Source organism: Polypterus senegalus, chromosome 13 (genome assembly GCF_016835505.1).
Source record: "Polypterus senegalus isolate Bchr_013 chromosome 13, ASM1683550v1, whole genome shotgun sequence".
Classification (NCBI taxonomy): Eukaryota; Metazoa; Chordata; class Cladistia; order Polypteriformes; family Polypteridae; genus Polypterus; species Polypterus senegalus.
Window position 1 is genome coordinate 96,209,403 of NC_053166.1, and position 11,659 is coordinate 96,221,061.

An 11,659-nucleotide genomic window follows, 5' to 3' on the forward strand; every position below is an offset into this window, starting at 1 on the left:
ATACCCTCACACTCCCTTGGTCTGAGAACAACTATGAAAAAATATGAGGTTAACGCAGAAAAACATCACCAATTGAAGCTTTATGAATAATTGATACTTTATTCGCAATCAATAATTGTTTTAGTAAAGCCATACTTCTAATTTTTTCACGACTAGCCATGATTAAATGAACGGTAAAAAAGTAAGAGCAAAGCGAGGGTGACTTATCCAAGCAGGCAGGCGATAGCTCAATTACCTCGAATTTGGATATAATTAGGTTCTATTTAGTCGACAGAAATATCTTTGGTAGGAATGTAAGTTGAATTTACTCTTTAGATTTCTATGGTGAAGAAAGATGTATGCATTGCTGACTAAATTTAACTTACATTCCTACCAAACATATTTCTGTCGACTAAATAAAAATTACTTATATTTAAAATTTAAATAGAACTTGAACAGATACGATAGTTCATAATACCCACGCAGCACTAAGTGTACTTAAGAGCAGGAGTCATCCGTTTTAACAAGCAGCATATTGCACTAATACGAAATGGCCTGCCCATGTAATTATTTTGGAATGGATAAATACATTAAGATATTGTACAAATAATGTTTTTCATTTTTCTTCCTCGATGGATTCTGGCACCCCCAGGAACAGCTGCTCACACCCCAAAGGAGATATATATATATATATATATATATATATATATATATATATATATATATATATATAAACAAACAGTGACAACACAATTAAATTGATTACATTGACAATCATGTTACGTTATTTTCAAAATATTTCCTTTTCTTTTCATTACTTTTTAACACACTACTTCTCCGCTGCAAAGCTGGGTATTTTGATATATATATATATATATATATATATATATATATATATATATATATGTATATATATATATGTATATGTGTGTGTGTATGTATGTGTATATACATATATACAGGTATGTATGTGTGTATATGTGTATATTTATCTGTATGTATATATGTATTTGTGTGTATCTGTATGTATGTATATGTATGTTGTGATGGACAGCCAGGTCCCATGCCCGGCCGGGACGCCTCTGCTGCTTACGTCCCAGGGCAGCCACCATGGACAGTGCAATGCCTCCCCGGGGTGCCTGGGGGCAGCCTCCCCTGAATCACGTGGTGGGTCCTTCCTCAGTCTCCCCGTGGCTCCATGGGACATGGAGTCCACCACAGCCAGTTGGGAGATGGGGTGGCTGCTGGTCACCACTGCGGAGGCACCCGCAATGCCTTGGGGGCTTCCCAGCCCCACTCGGAGGTGCAATTAAGACCAGCTGGTCAGGCACCTGGAGCACTGCCGGGTGGAACCATAAAAGGGCAAACCCTCCTTCAGTCGAGGCCAGAATCGGGAGGTAGAGGACGAGGTTGCCTGGGAGGAGTGGAGGTGCCAGGGAGAGTTGTAAGATAGTGTTGTGTGCTTTTGGGACTGTGTTGGGCCTGTGGGACACGGGAAGAGTGTACCACGGGTGAAGGAAAAATAAAGCCTGTTGATTTTACACGTGCCTCTGCGTGGTCTGTGCCGGGTCAGGTGCTATATAGAGCGGCCTTTACAATGTGTATATATATTGTATATATATATATATATATATATATGTTGGTGTATATATATATATATATATATATAGATAGATATGTGTATGTGTAGATATAAACTTATATACAGTGGAACCTCGGTTTACGAGTAACTTGGTTTACGAGTGTTTTGCAAGATGAGCAAAAATTTTTAATAAATTTTGACTTGATAAACGAGCGATGTCTTGCAATACGAGTAGTATGGATACACTTTGTCTGCTGAGTGTCATGTGATCACAACTGAGCTGATGGTTCTTCTCTCTCTCTCCTTATCTCACTCGCTCGCTCACCCAGCGTGTCTCTCTCTCCTTATCTCGCTCGCTCGCCCAGTGCATCTCTCTCTCTCTCATTGGATTTTTATTCTCCTAAATAATAAAACCATCATTTAAAACTGCATTTTGTGTTTACTTGTGTTATATTTGACTAATGGTTAAATGTGTTTGATGATCAGAAACATTTTGTGTGACAAACATGCAAAAGAATAAGAAATCAGGAGGGGGCAAATAGTTTTTCACACCACTGTATATATATATATATGTATATATATATATATACACACATATATAAACATATACATATATACATATAAACATATGTATATATTTATATGTATATATGTTTATGTCTACATATACACATACACATATCTATCTATATAAATATATATATATATACATATACACCAACATATATATCTATACTAATAAAAGCCAAAGCCCTCAAAGACTCACTAACTCACTGACTGACTGACTGACTCACTCACTCATCACTAATTCTCCAACTTTCCGTGTAGGTAGAGGGCTGAAATTTGGCAGGCTCATTCCTTACAGCTTACTTACAAAAGTTGGGCAGGTTTCATTTCGAAATTCTACGCGTAATGGTCATAACTGTAACCTATTTTTTCGTCCATATACTATAATAGACTTCTTCTCGATGGCCGTGGGAGGCGGAGTTTCGCCTCCCACGTAATTTAGTGCCTGCCCATATAAGGCCGTCCAATAGAAACACTGACGTTAAATATTCACGGGTGAAGGACTGTGCTTATGCAGACGAAGATGAGATGGTCAGGCTGGTGTTTGGCGCACACTCAGCGAAACTGCGAGAGAAACTTTTAAGTGCCAGGACTAAGGTAACATTAAATACAGCCACGGACATATACAAGCATATTCATAAGTGCAACTACTGCGGAAACAAAGCACACGGTGGAAAAAGTCAATGTCCCGCTAAAGGAAGACAGTGTAAAAAAAAACCGTGCATGCAGTGTGTCACGTCTCAGATAAAGAGAAAGACGAGCTGTTTATTGATGCAGTAAGAAACGAATCGATGAATGAAACCTCTTATCTTTACAACGATTGACAAACACAGAATGTAACTTGAACACAACACATCCTACAAATACGAACCTGATTGAAAGAAATAATGATAGTCAAATCCTTGATGACAGCCACACTCATAACACTCACAAAACAATTACTGTATATTGACAATCATGTTACGTTATTTTTAAAATGTTCCCTTTTCTTTTTCATAACTTCTTTAACACACTACTTCTCCGCTGCAAAGCGCGGGTATATATATATATATATATATATATATATATATATAGTGATGATTATTCTTCTTCAAAAGAATGTTACACAACACAAAACAAAGTTTTTGGGACCGTCCCCATATATTGTCGTCCAGACAATTAAAGAAAGAATGATTCAAAGTCTCAAAACAAAACAATGAACAGTTTTCTTGAGTCAAAATGGCGACTTTATACAGGAAAGGATTATGGGACAGGAAATGGTTGGCAAGAAGTGACATTGAAAACAGGAACCGGAAACAACGTCATCATAATGGGGCGGAAGTGAGGTGGATTGATGGAGCCGGAAGTGACGTCGTCGCGGCCATTTTGGAATCCGGAAGTGGAGGAATTATTTTTCTTCAAGTTTTCTGTTGACCAAAAGAGATTCAGGTAAGTACCACGTGACAACCCTCTATCTCGCGATGTTTCACTCACCTTTAGGCTCTTTGACTGCCTCCTAATCGCACATGTGTGACATGACCCCCAGCCCAGACCCCTCGGGTCGAGCGACCTGCACAGAGAGGTTGTGGACACGAGAGAGAGCATCTGCGTTGGCCTGCAAGGAACCTTTACGATAAATGACACTGAAACGAAAAGGTTGAAGATTCAAAAACCACCTAGTGATGCGAGGGTTAGACTCCCGATGAAGGGACATCCACTGTAAAGCAGCATGATCCGTCACCAGAGTAAACTCACGCCCCAGTAGGTAGTACCTCAAAGACGTGACAGCCCACTTAATCGCCAAGGCTTCTCGCTCCACCGCAGCATACTTGGTCTCCCGGTCCAGCAGTTTCCGGCTCAGGTACATAACAGGGTGTTCAGCACCATCAACGCATTGGCTCAGCACGGCACCCAAACCTGTGGCCGGCGCGTCGGTCTGGAGGATGAAAGGAACAGAAAAATCAGGAGATCTTAAAACAGGTGCTGAAGTAAGGGCCAATTTTAAGTCACTGAATGCTTTCTCAACCGAAATATCCCATACCACTTTTAAAGGTGCTCGTTTCCTTGTTAAATTAGATAAGGGCGCAGCAACTTCTGAGAAATGCGGTACAAAACGACGATAGTAACCTGCCAATCCCAAAAATGCTTGTACCTGCCGCTTATTCATCGGACGGGGCCAATTCAAAATGGCATCAATTTTGGAACATTGTGGTTTAACAACACCCCCTCCTACTAGGTAGCCCAAATATTTGGCTTCTCTTAATCCAAAAAAACATTTCTTCGGATTAATTCGAAGACCAGCAGACGCTAGCTTGGAGAGTATTGTTTAACCTGCCATACATGATCCTTCCACGTGCTGGAATAAATGACCACATCATCTAGGTAGGCAGCACTATATGAATTGTGGGGCCTTAGCAGTGTGTCTACCAGACGTTGGAAGGTAGCTGGTGCCCCGTGCAAGCCAAAAGGAAGGACCCTGTATTGCCAATGTCCACTGGGTGTACTAAAAGCGTTTTTTTCTTTGGCGAGTCCGCTAAGGGAATTTGCCAATACCCTTTGTCATGTCAAGAGTAGTTAGGAATTGAGCGTTCCCCAACCGATCAAGTAAATCATCCACCCGCGGCATGGGATACGCATCAAATTTAGAGACCTGATTAAGTCATCGAAAGTCATTACAAAACCTCCACGACCCATCAGGTTTAGAAACTAAGACAATTGGACTAGACCAAGGGCTATGACTCTCCTCAATAACCCCTAATTCTAGCATTCGTCTAATTTCCAACTCTACTTCGCTTTCTTTGCCTCCGGAGCCTATAAGGTCTCTCTCTGACAATCACTCCAGGGTTAGTAATAATATCGTGAACAATCAGCAGTACGTCCGGTATCTGTCCACAACTTTAGGGACAGACAAGATAGCCGCCTCGAGATCTTGTCGTTGTTTGAATGTCAAATCGGGCCAAAATTAAGGTGGGCACATGACATAAAAGAGAACGAGGCTGATTGGACGAGGGATCAGGTTCCCTGTCCTTCCATGGTTTCAGCAAATTAATATGATATACTCGTTCAGTAGGTCGCCGATTAGGTTGTTTATCCAAATAATCAACAGACCTTTTCTTTCTTTAATTTCATAAGGGCCTTGCCAATGTGCTAACAACTTTGAATGAGAAGTTGGGACGAGTACCATCACACGATCACCGGGACAAATTCGAATGGTGGTGTTTCGGTTATAATAACAGGACTGCGCTGCTTGTGCCTTTTCCAAATTTTCTTTTAGAATAGGTCTGATTTTCTCTAGTCTATCGCGTAATTGCGCGATATATTCAAGAATATTTGAAGTTGGGAGGACCTCCTCTTCCCATCCTTCTTTTAACATATCCAAAAGCCCTCTGGGTTGTCTTCCATATAATAATTCAAAGGAGAGAAACCAGTAGAGGTCTGAGGGACTTCCGATAAGCAAACAAAGCGAGAGGAAGCAACTGATCCCAGTTTCTTCCATCCTCGTTAACTACCTTGCGTAACATCTGTTTCAAAGTTTGATTGAAACGCTCCACCAACCCGTCAGTTTGGGGATGATAGACAGACGTTTTCAGATGTTTTATTCGAGTAATTTGGCTACTTCCTGAACGTCTCCGAAGTGAAAGGAGTCCCTTGGTCCGTTAAAACCTCTTTTGGGAATCCCAACACGAGCGAATATCCCTACTAATTCGGTGCATGTTTTTGTATTAGCTGAGCGCAATGGAACAGCTTCCGGAAAGCGAGTGGCATAATCTACTAGCACCAAAATATATTTAAAACCTTTTAACGAGGGTTCCAATGGTCCCTACGAGATCGATACCGACTCGTTCAAAGGGATATCAATAAGGGGAAGGGGAATGAGAGGAGCTCGCATCCTTCTAGGAATCTGGCGAAGTTGACACTCAGGACAGGAAGCGCAAAATCGCGGACCTCCTCGTTAATTCCCGCCAATAGAATCGGAGCTTTATTCTCTCTAATGTTTTTTCGGAGCCTAAGTGGGCTCTTAGAAGGTGAGCGTGTGCTAATTCACACACCTTTCGCCAAAAAGTGCGTGGAATTAACAACAACGCTCGCACTTCTCCCTCGTGTTCTGCCACTCTATATAATAATTCGCTTTTAAGTACAAAGAACGGCATCGGTGGCATGGGATTCAGGGTTGTATAACCCTCGGTAGATACTACTGCATTCCTAATATTTTTTAAGGAATCATCGTTCCATTGTTCCCTTTTAAAAGACAATGGTGTTAATAGAAATTGGGCAGTTAAATCTTGTATTGGGTCTTGTGCGACCTTAAGGGGTGTGGTTTCTGTCTCCACGTCTTCTGCGTTAACTGCACTAGTTCCCGCAGAGGTCGATGGGACATCAATTTCTTCACATTGGGTACCCGTATGGGTCCGTGCTACTTTGGGACATGTCGTGTAGGCAGTCGGAGCAGTATTTTCCATTACTAACCTAAATGTTTCTTAGGTACAGTTACGTTATTACCGCTGGTAATTTTATTCCAGTCTCTACTCAATATAACTGGAAAAGGGGGATCCGGTAATACAGCCATGGCCATGCTCGTTAGGTGATGATTCACCGATATCACACATCTGGCCATTTTATAATACCGGATATCCCCATGAATACATTTTAGACTAGTTTTTATCCTATTCCACTGTTGCGGTAAAACAAAACGGGTGGCAACAATGAAAATGTTACTCCCGGAATCAAACATTGCTCTTACCTTCCTGCCATTTATAATAACTGCACCTGTATATGGAAGAGATAAAGGATTAGTCATAGTGGCACAATACCTTTCTCCCCTAACTAATGAGCAATCCATGGGCTCGATGGTACAGTTGGGGACAGATGTCCAATCTCCCCACACTTGAAACAGCGGGAAGACTAGCACCTCTGTCCCGTTTACAGACGGCAGGCTCGGGAGCTTGTCGGGTGGGCTCAGGAGCTGCCCCACGTGCCTGTTGGGTTCGGCGTGAGAACCGTTCTGATTTCCCTGATTTGCAAGCCGCCCAGTGGCGCTCTGTGATTTGGATTAAGGAGTCCATGTCCTGGAAATTATATTTCCATACTTGCTGGGCGATATGGTCAGGGAGGGCATGCACAAAAGTTTCACACGCTAGCAGCTAGGCCATTTTGTGCGAATTATTAATGTCGGGCCGTAGCCAGCAACATACTTTTCCCCAGGCTTCAAAGCCCTGGGTTCTTATCGGTCTCTCGGGATCGAACTGCCACTACCTCCATTCTCTCGCCTGCTGTTCCGGAGATACGCCGTAGCGCTTGAACACCTCCTTTTTTAGAGCGTCATAATCAGCTGCCTTCTCCTCAGTTAGATCATAATAGGCTCTCTGCGCCGTTCCCTTCAGGTAGGGAGCCAGTATGTACGCCCATTCCGACCTCGGCCATGCGTTCCGCTAAGTATGTCTCGATGTCGTCTGACTCTGTTAATGTAGCGATAGCAATAGGTGGTGGCCGAGAGACCTCCATCCGTACACCTGCAGTAGCAGCAGCAGCACGAGCGTTGGCTTCTGCTACTTGGGTCCTTGTCTCACCCATCTGTATTTTCAGGGTTTGCAGATCGCCCATGATGGTGCTCAGAACGGTGTTAAGGTCCTGTTCCTCCGACATCTTTAAACAGACGAAAAACAATCCTGCCGGCTACGCCAATTGTGATGATTATTCTTCTTCAAAAGAATGTTACACAGCACAAAACAAAGTTTTGGGGACCGTCCCCATTTATTCTCGTCCAGACAATTAAAGAAAGAATGATTCAAAGTCTCAAAAACAAAACAATGAACAGTTTTCTTGAGTCAAAATGGCAACTTTATACAGGAAAGGATTATGGGACAGGAAATGGTTGGCAAGAAGTGACGTTGAAAACAGGAACCAGAAACAACGTCATCATGATGGGGCGGAAGTGAGCTGGATGATGGAGCCGGAAGTGACGTCATCATGGTGGGCCGGAAGTGACGTCGTCCCGGCCATTTTGGAATCCGGAAGTGGAGGAATTATTTTTCTTCTAGTTTTCTGTTGACCAAAAGAGATTCAGGTAAGTACCACGTGATAACCCTCTATCTCACGATGTTTCACTCACTTTTAGGCTCTTTAACTGCCTCCTAATCGCACATGTGTGACAATATATATATACCCCGATCGACATACTCTCAAATAGACAAACTACATGCCCTGGCGCAATGGAAGAGGCTTCACCTCTAGCGCTGATGTTCAAGGTTCGATTCCCGAGAGGGGGTGCACTGAGTATGTACGCCTGATAAACCCAAAATTAGGGCGAAACATGTGTTGTGTACTCTTTGCATTATTTCACAGTAAAATTTTCTATATATATATATACATACATATATATACACACACATACATATATATCAGCGCTTCCTGATTCATTTTACTCTCGCATCCCCTTGGTTTGAGACGTATGAAAGAATATGCGGTTAACGCAGAAAGACAGATCACCAATTGAAGCTTTATGAATAATGGATACTTTATTCGCCATTAATGATTGTTTTGGTAAAGCCATACTCAGTGTAAATATTAGATGAAACCACAATAGCACGCGGGCTTGATGTAGTGCGCGTCAACTCGATCTGAATTGCGAGATCACATTCGAAAAAATATATCTTTTTAAGTTCTATTTACTCGACAGAAATATCTTTGGTAGGAATGTAAGTTGAATTTACTCTTTAGATTTTTTTTTTTTTTTTTTTTATTTATTAATTTTATTACAATCAATACATAGCAATCAAGTTTTTACAAAAAAAAAGAATTATAAGAACAGATCGATCCCCACCCTTGAGAGAGAGAGCAAGCCAAACGGTGTAAAATTTAAGGTTTGTAAAAATACCTAAATCAACAAATTCTCTGTGCTTTATGAACTTATTTTAAAATATTACTGATTAGATCCTGCCATGTTTTGAAAAAAGTCTGTACGGATCCTATAACTGAGTATTTGATTTTTTCCAATTTTAAATAATATAACACATCAGTTTCCCACTGACTTAAAAGAGGAGAGTTTGGGTTCTTCCAGTTTATCAGAATAAGTCTGCGTGCCAACAGTGTAGTGAATGCAATCACAATTTGTTTGTCTTTCTCCACTTTAAGACCCTCTGGAAGAACCCCAAACACAGCTGTTAATGGGTTAGGAGGGATTGTGAGTCCAAGACTGTCTGAGAGGTAATTAAAAATTTTTGTCCAGAATAATGTTAATTTGGTGCAGGCCCAAAACATGTGACCCAGTGAGGCTGGGGCTTGGTTGCAACGTTCGCAGGTTGGATCATGCCCTGGAAACATTTTGGAGAGTTTTAGTCGAGACAGATGTGCTCGATATATAATTTTGAGTTGTATAATTGTATGCTTTGCGCATATGGAGCTTGAGTGAATTCTCTGCATTGCTACTTTCCACTCCTTTTCTGATATATTAATTGAGAGGTCATTTTCCCAGTATCCTCTTGGATCTTTGAAAGGAAGGGATTGTAAAAGGATTTTATATATTGTAGAGATGGAGTCTAACTCCTTGAAATTGAGCAATAATTTTTCCAGCGTGGATGAGGGTGCAAGATGAGGAAAATCTGGAAGGTTCTGTTTAACAAAGTTCCTAATTTGAAGATAGTGAAAGAAATTTGTAGCTGGAATGTTACTCTTTAGATTTCTATGGTGAAGAAAAATGTATGCAATGCTGACTAAATTTAACTTACATTCCTACCAAACATTTTTCTGTCGACTAAATAAAAATTACTTATATTTAAAATTTAAATAGAACTTGAACAGATACGATAGTTCATAATACCCACACAGCACTAAGTGTACTTAAGAGCAGGAGTCATCCGTTTTAACAAGCAGCAGATTGCACTAATACGAAATGGCCTGCCAATGTAATTATTTAGGAATGGATAAATACATTAAGATATCGTACAAATAATGTTTTTCATTTTTCTTCCTCGATGGATTCTGGCACCCCCAGGAACAGCTGCTCGCACCCCAATATATATATATATATATATACTAGCAAAATACCCGCGCTTTGCAGCGGAGAAGTAGTGTGTTAAAGAAGCAATGAAAAAGAAAAGGAAACATTTTGAAAATAACGTAACATGATTGTCAATGTGATTGTTTTGTCACTGTTGTGAGTGATGAGTGTTACTGTCATATATATATATATAGCTATACTAATAAAAGGCAAAGCCCTCACTCACTCACTCACTCACTGACTCATCACTAATTCTCCAACTTCCCGTGTGGGTGGAAGGCTGAAATTTGGCAGGTTCATTCCTTACAGCTTCCTTACAAAAGTTGGGCAGGTTTTATATCGAAATTCTACGCGTAATGGTCATAACTGGAAGCTGTTTTTCTCCATTTACTGTAATGGAGATGAGCTTGAACGCCGTGGGGGCGGAGTTTCGTGTGACATCATCACGCCTCCCGCGTAATCACGCAGTACTTATAAAACCAGGAAGACCTCCAAAAAGCGCTGAAGAAAACATGCATTATATAATTTAGAAGGCAGTGAAACAATAAGAAACGATGGAGTGACATATACAACCATATTTATGAGTTCTGCTACTTCGGAAACAAAGCACGATGTAAACCTACACTTTAAATTAAGTTCATAGACAGGCTGCCGCTGGCATTTGTAATTTAGTGCCTGCCCATATAAGGCCGTCTGTCAGCGGCAATCCAATAGCAAACTCCCACTAAATATTCACGGGTTAAGGACTGTGCTTATGCAGAGGAAGATGAGATGGTCAGGGTGGTGTTTGGTACAAACTCAGCAAAACTGCGAGAGAAAGTTTTAAGTGCCAGGACTAAGGTAACATTAAATACAGCCATGGACATAGCACGAGATGGCACCAGCACAGCTGGGAAACTTCAATGCATGTACACCGAGGCTCACGTGAACTGACGCGTGCACAGATAAAAGCAACAGTTCCAAAGAGCTGAACAAAACCGAATTACACAATTGAAAAGGCAGCAAAAAATATGAAGCGTCTGATAAGCATATTCATAAATCCAGCTACTGCGGAAACAAAGCACACGGTGGAAAAAGTCAATGTCCCGCTAAAGGAAGACAGTGTAAAAAACCCGTGCATGCAGTGTGTCAGGTCTCAGATAAAGAAGAAGACGAGCTGTTTATTGATGCAGTAAGAAACGAATCGATGAATGAAACCTGTCATCTTTACAACGATTGACAAACACGGAATGTAACTTGAACACAACACATCCTACAAATACGAACCTGATTGAAAGAAATAATGATAATCAAATCCTTGATGACAGCAACACTCAGTAACACTCACAAAACAAATACTGTATATTGACAGTCATGTTACGTTATTTTAAAATGTTCCCTTTTCTTTTTCTAGCTTTTTAACACACTACTTCTCCGCTGCGATACATGGGTATATATATATGTATATATATATCCCGATCTACATACTCGAATAATGGATACTTTATTCGCCATCAATGATTGTTTTGGTAAAGCCATACTCAGTGTATTCATTAGATGAACGGTAAAAAAGTAAG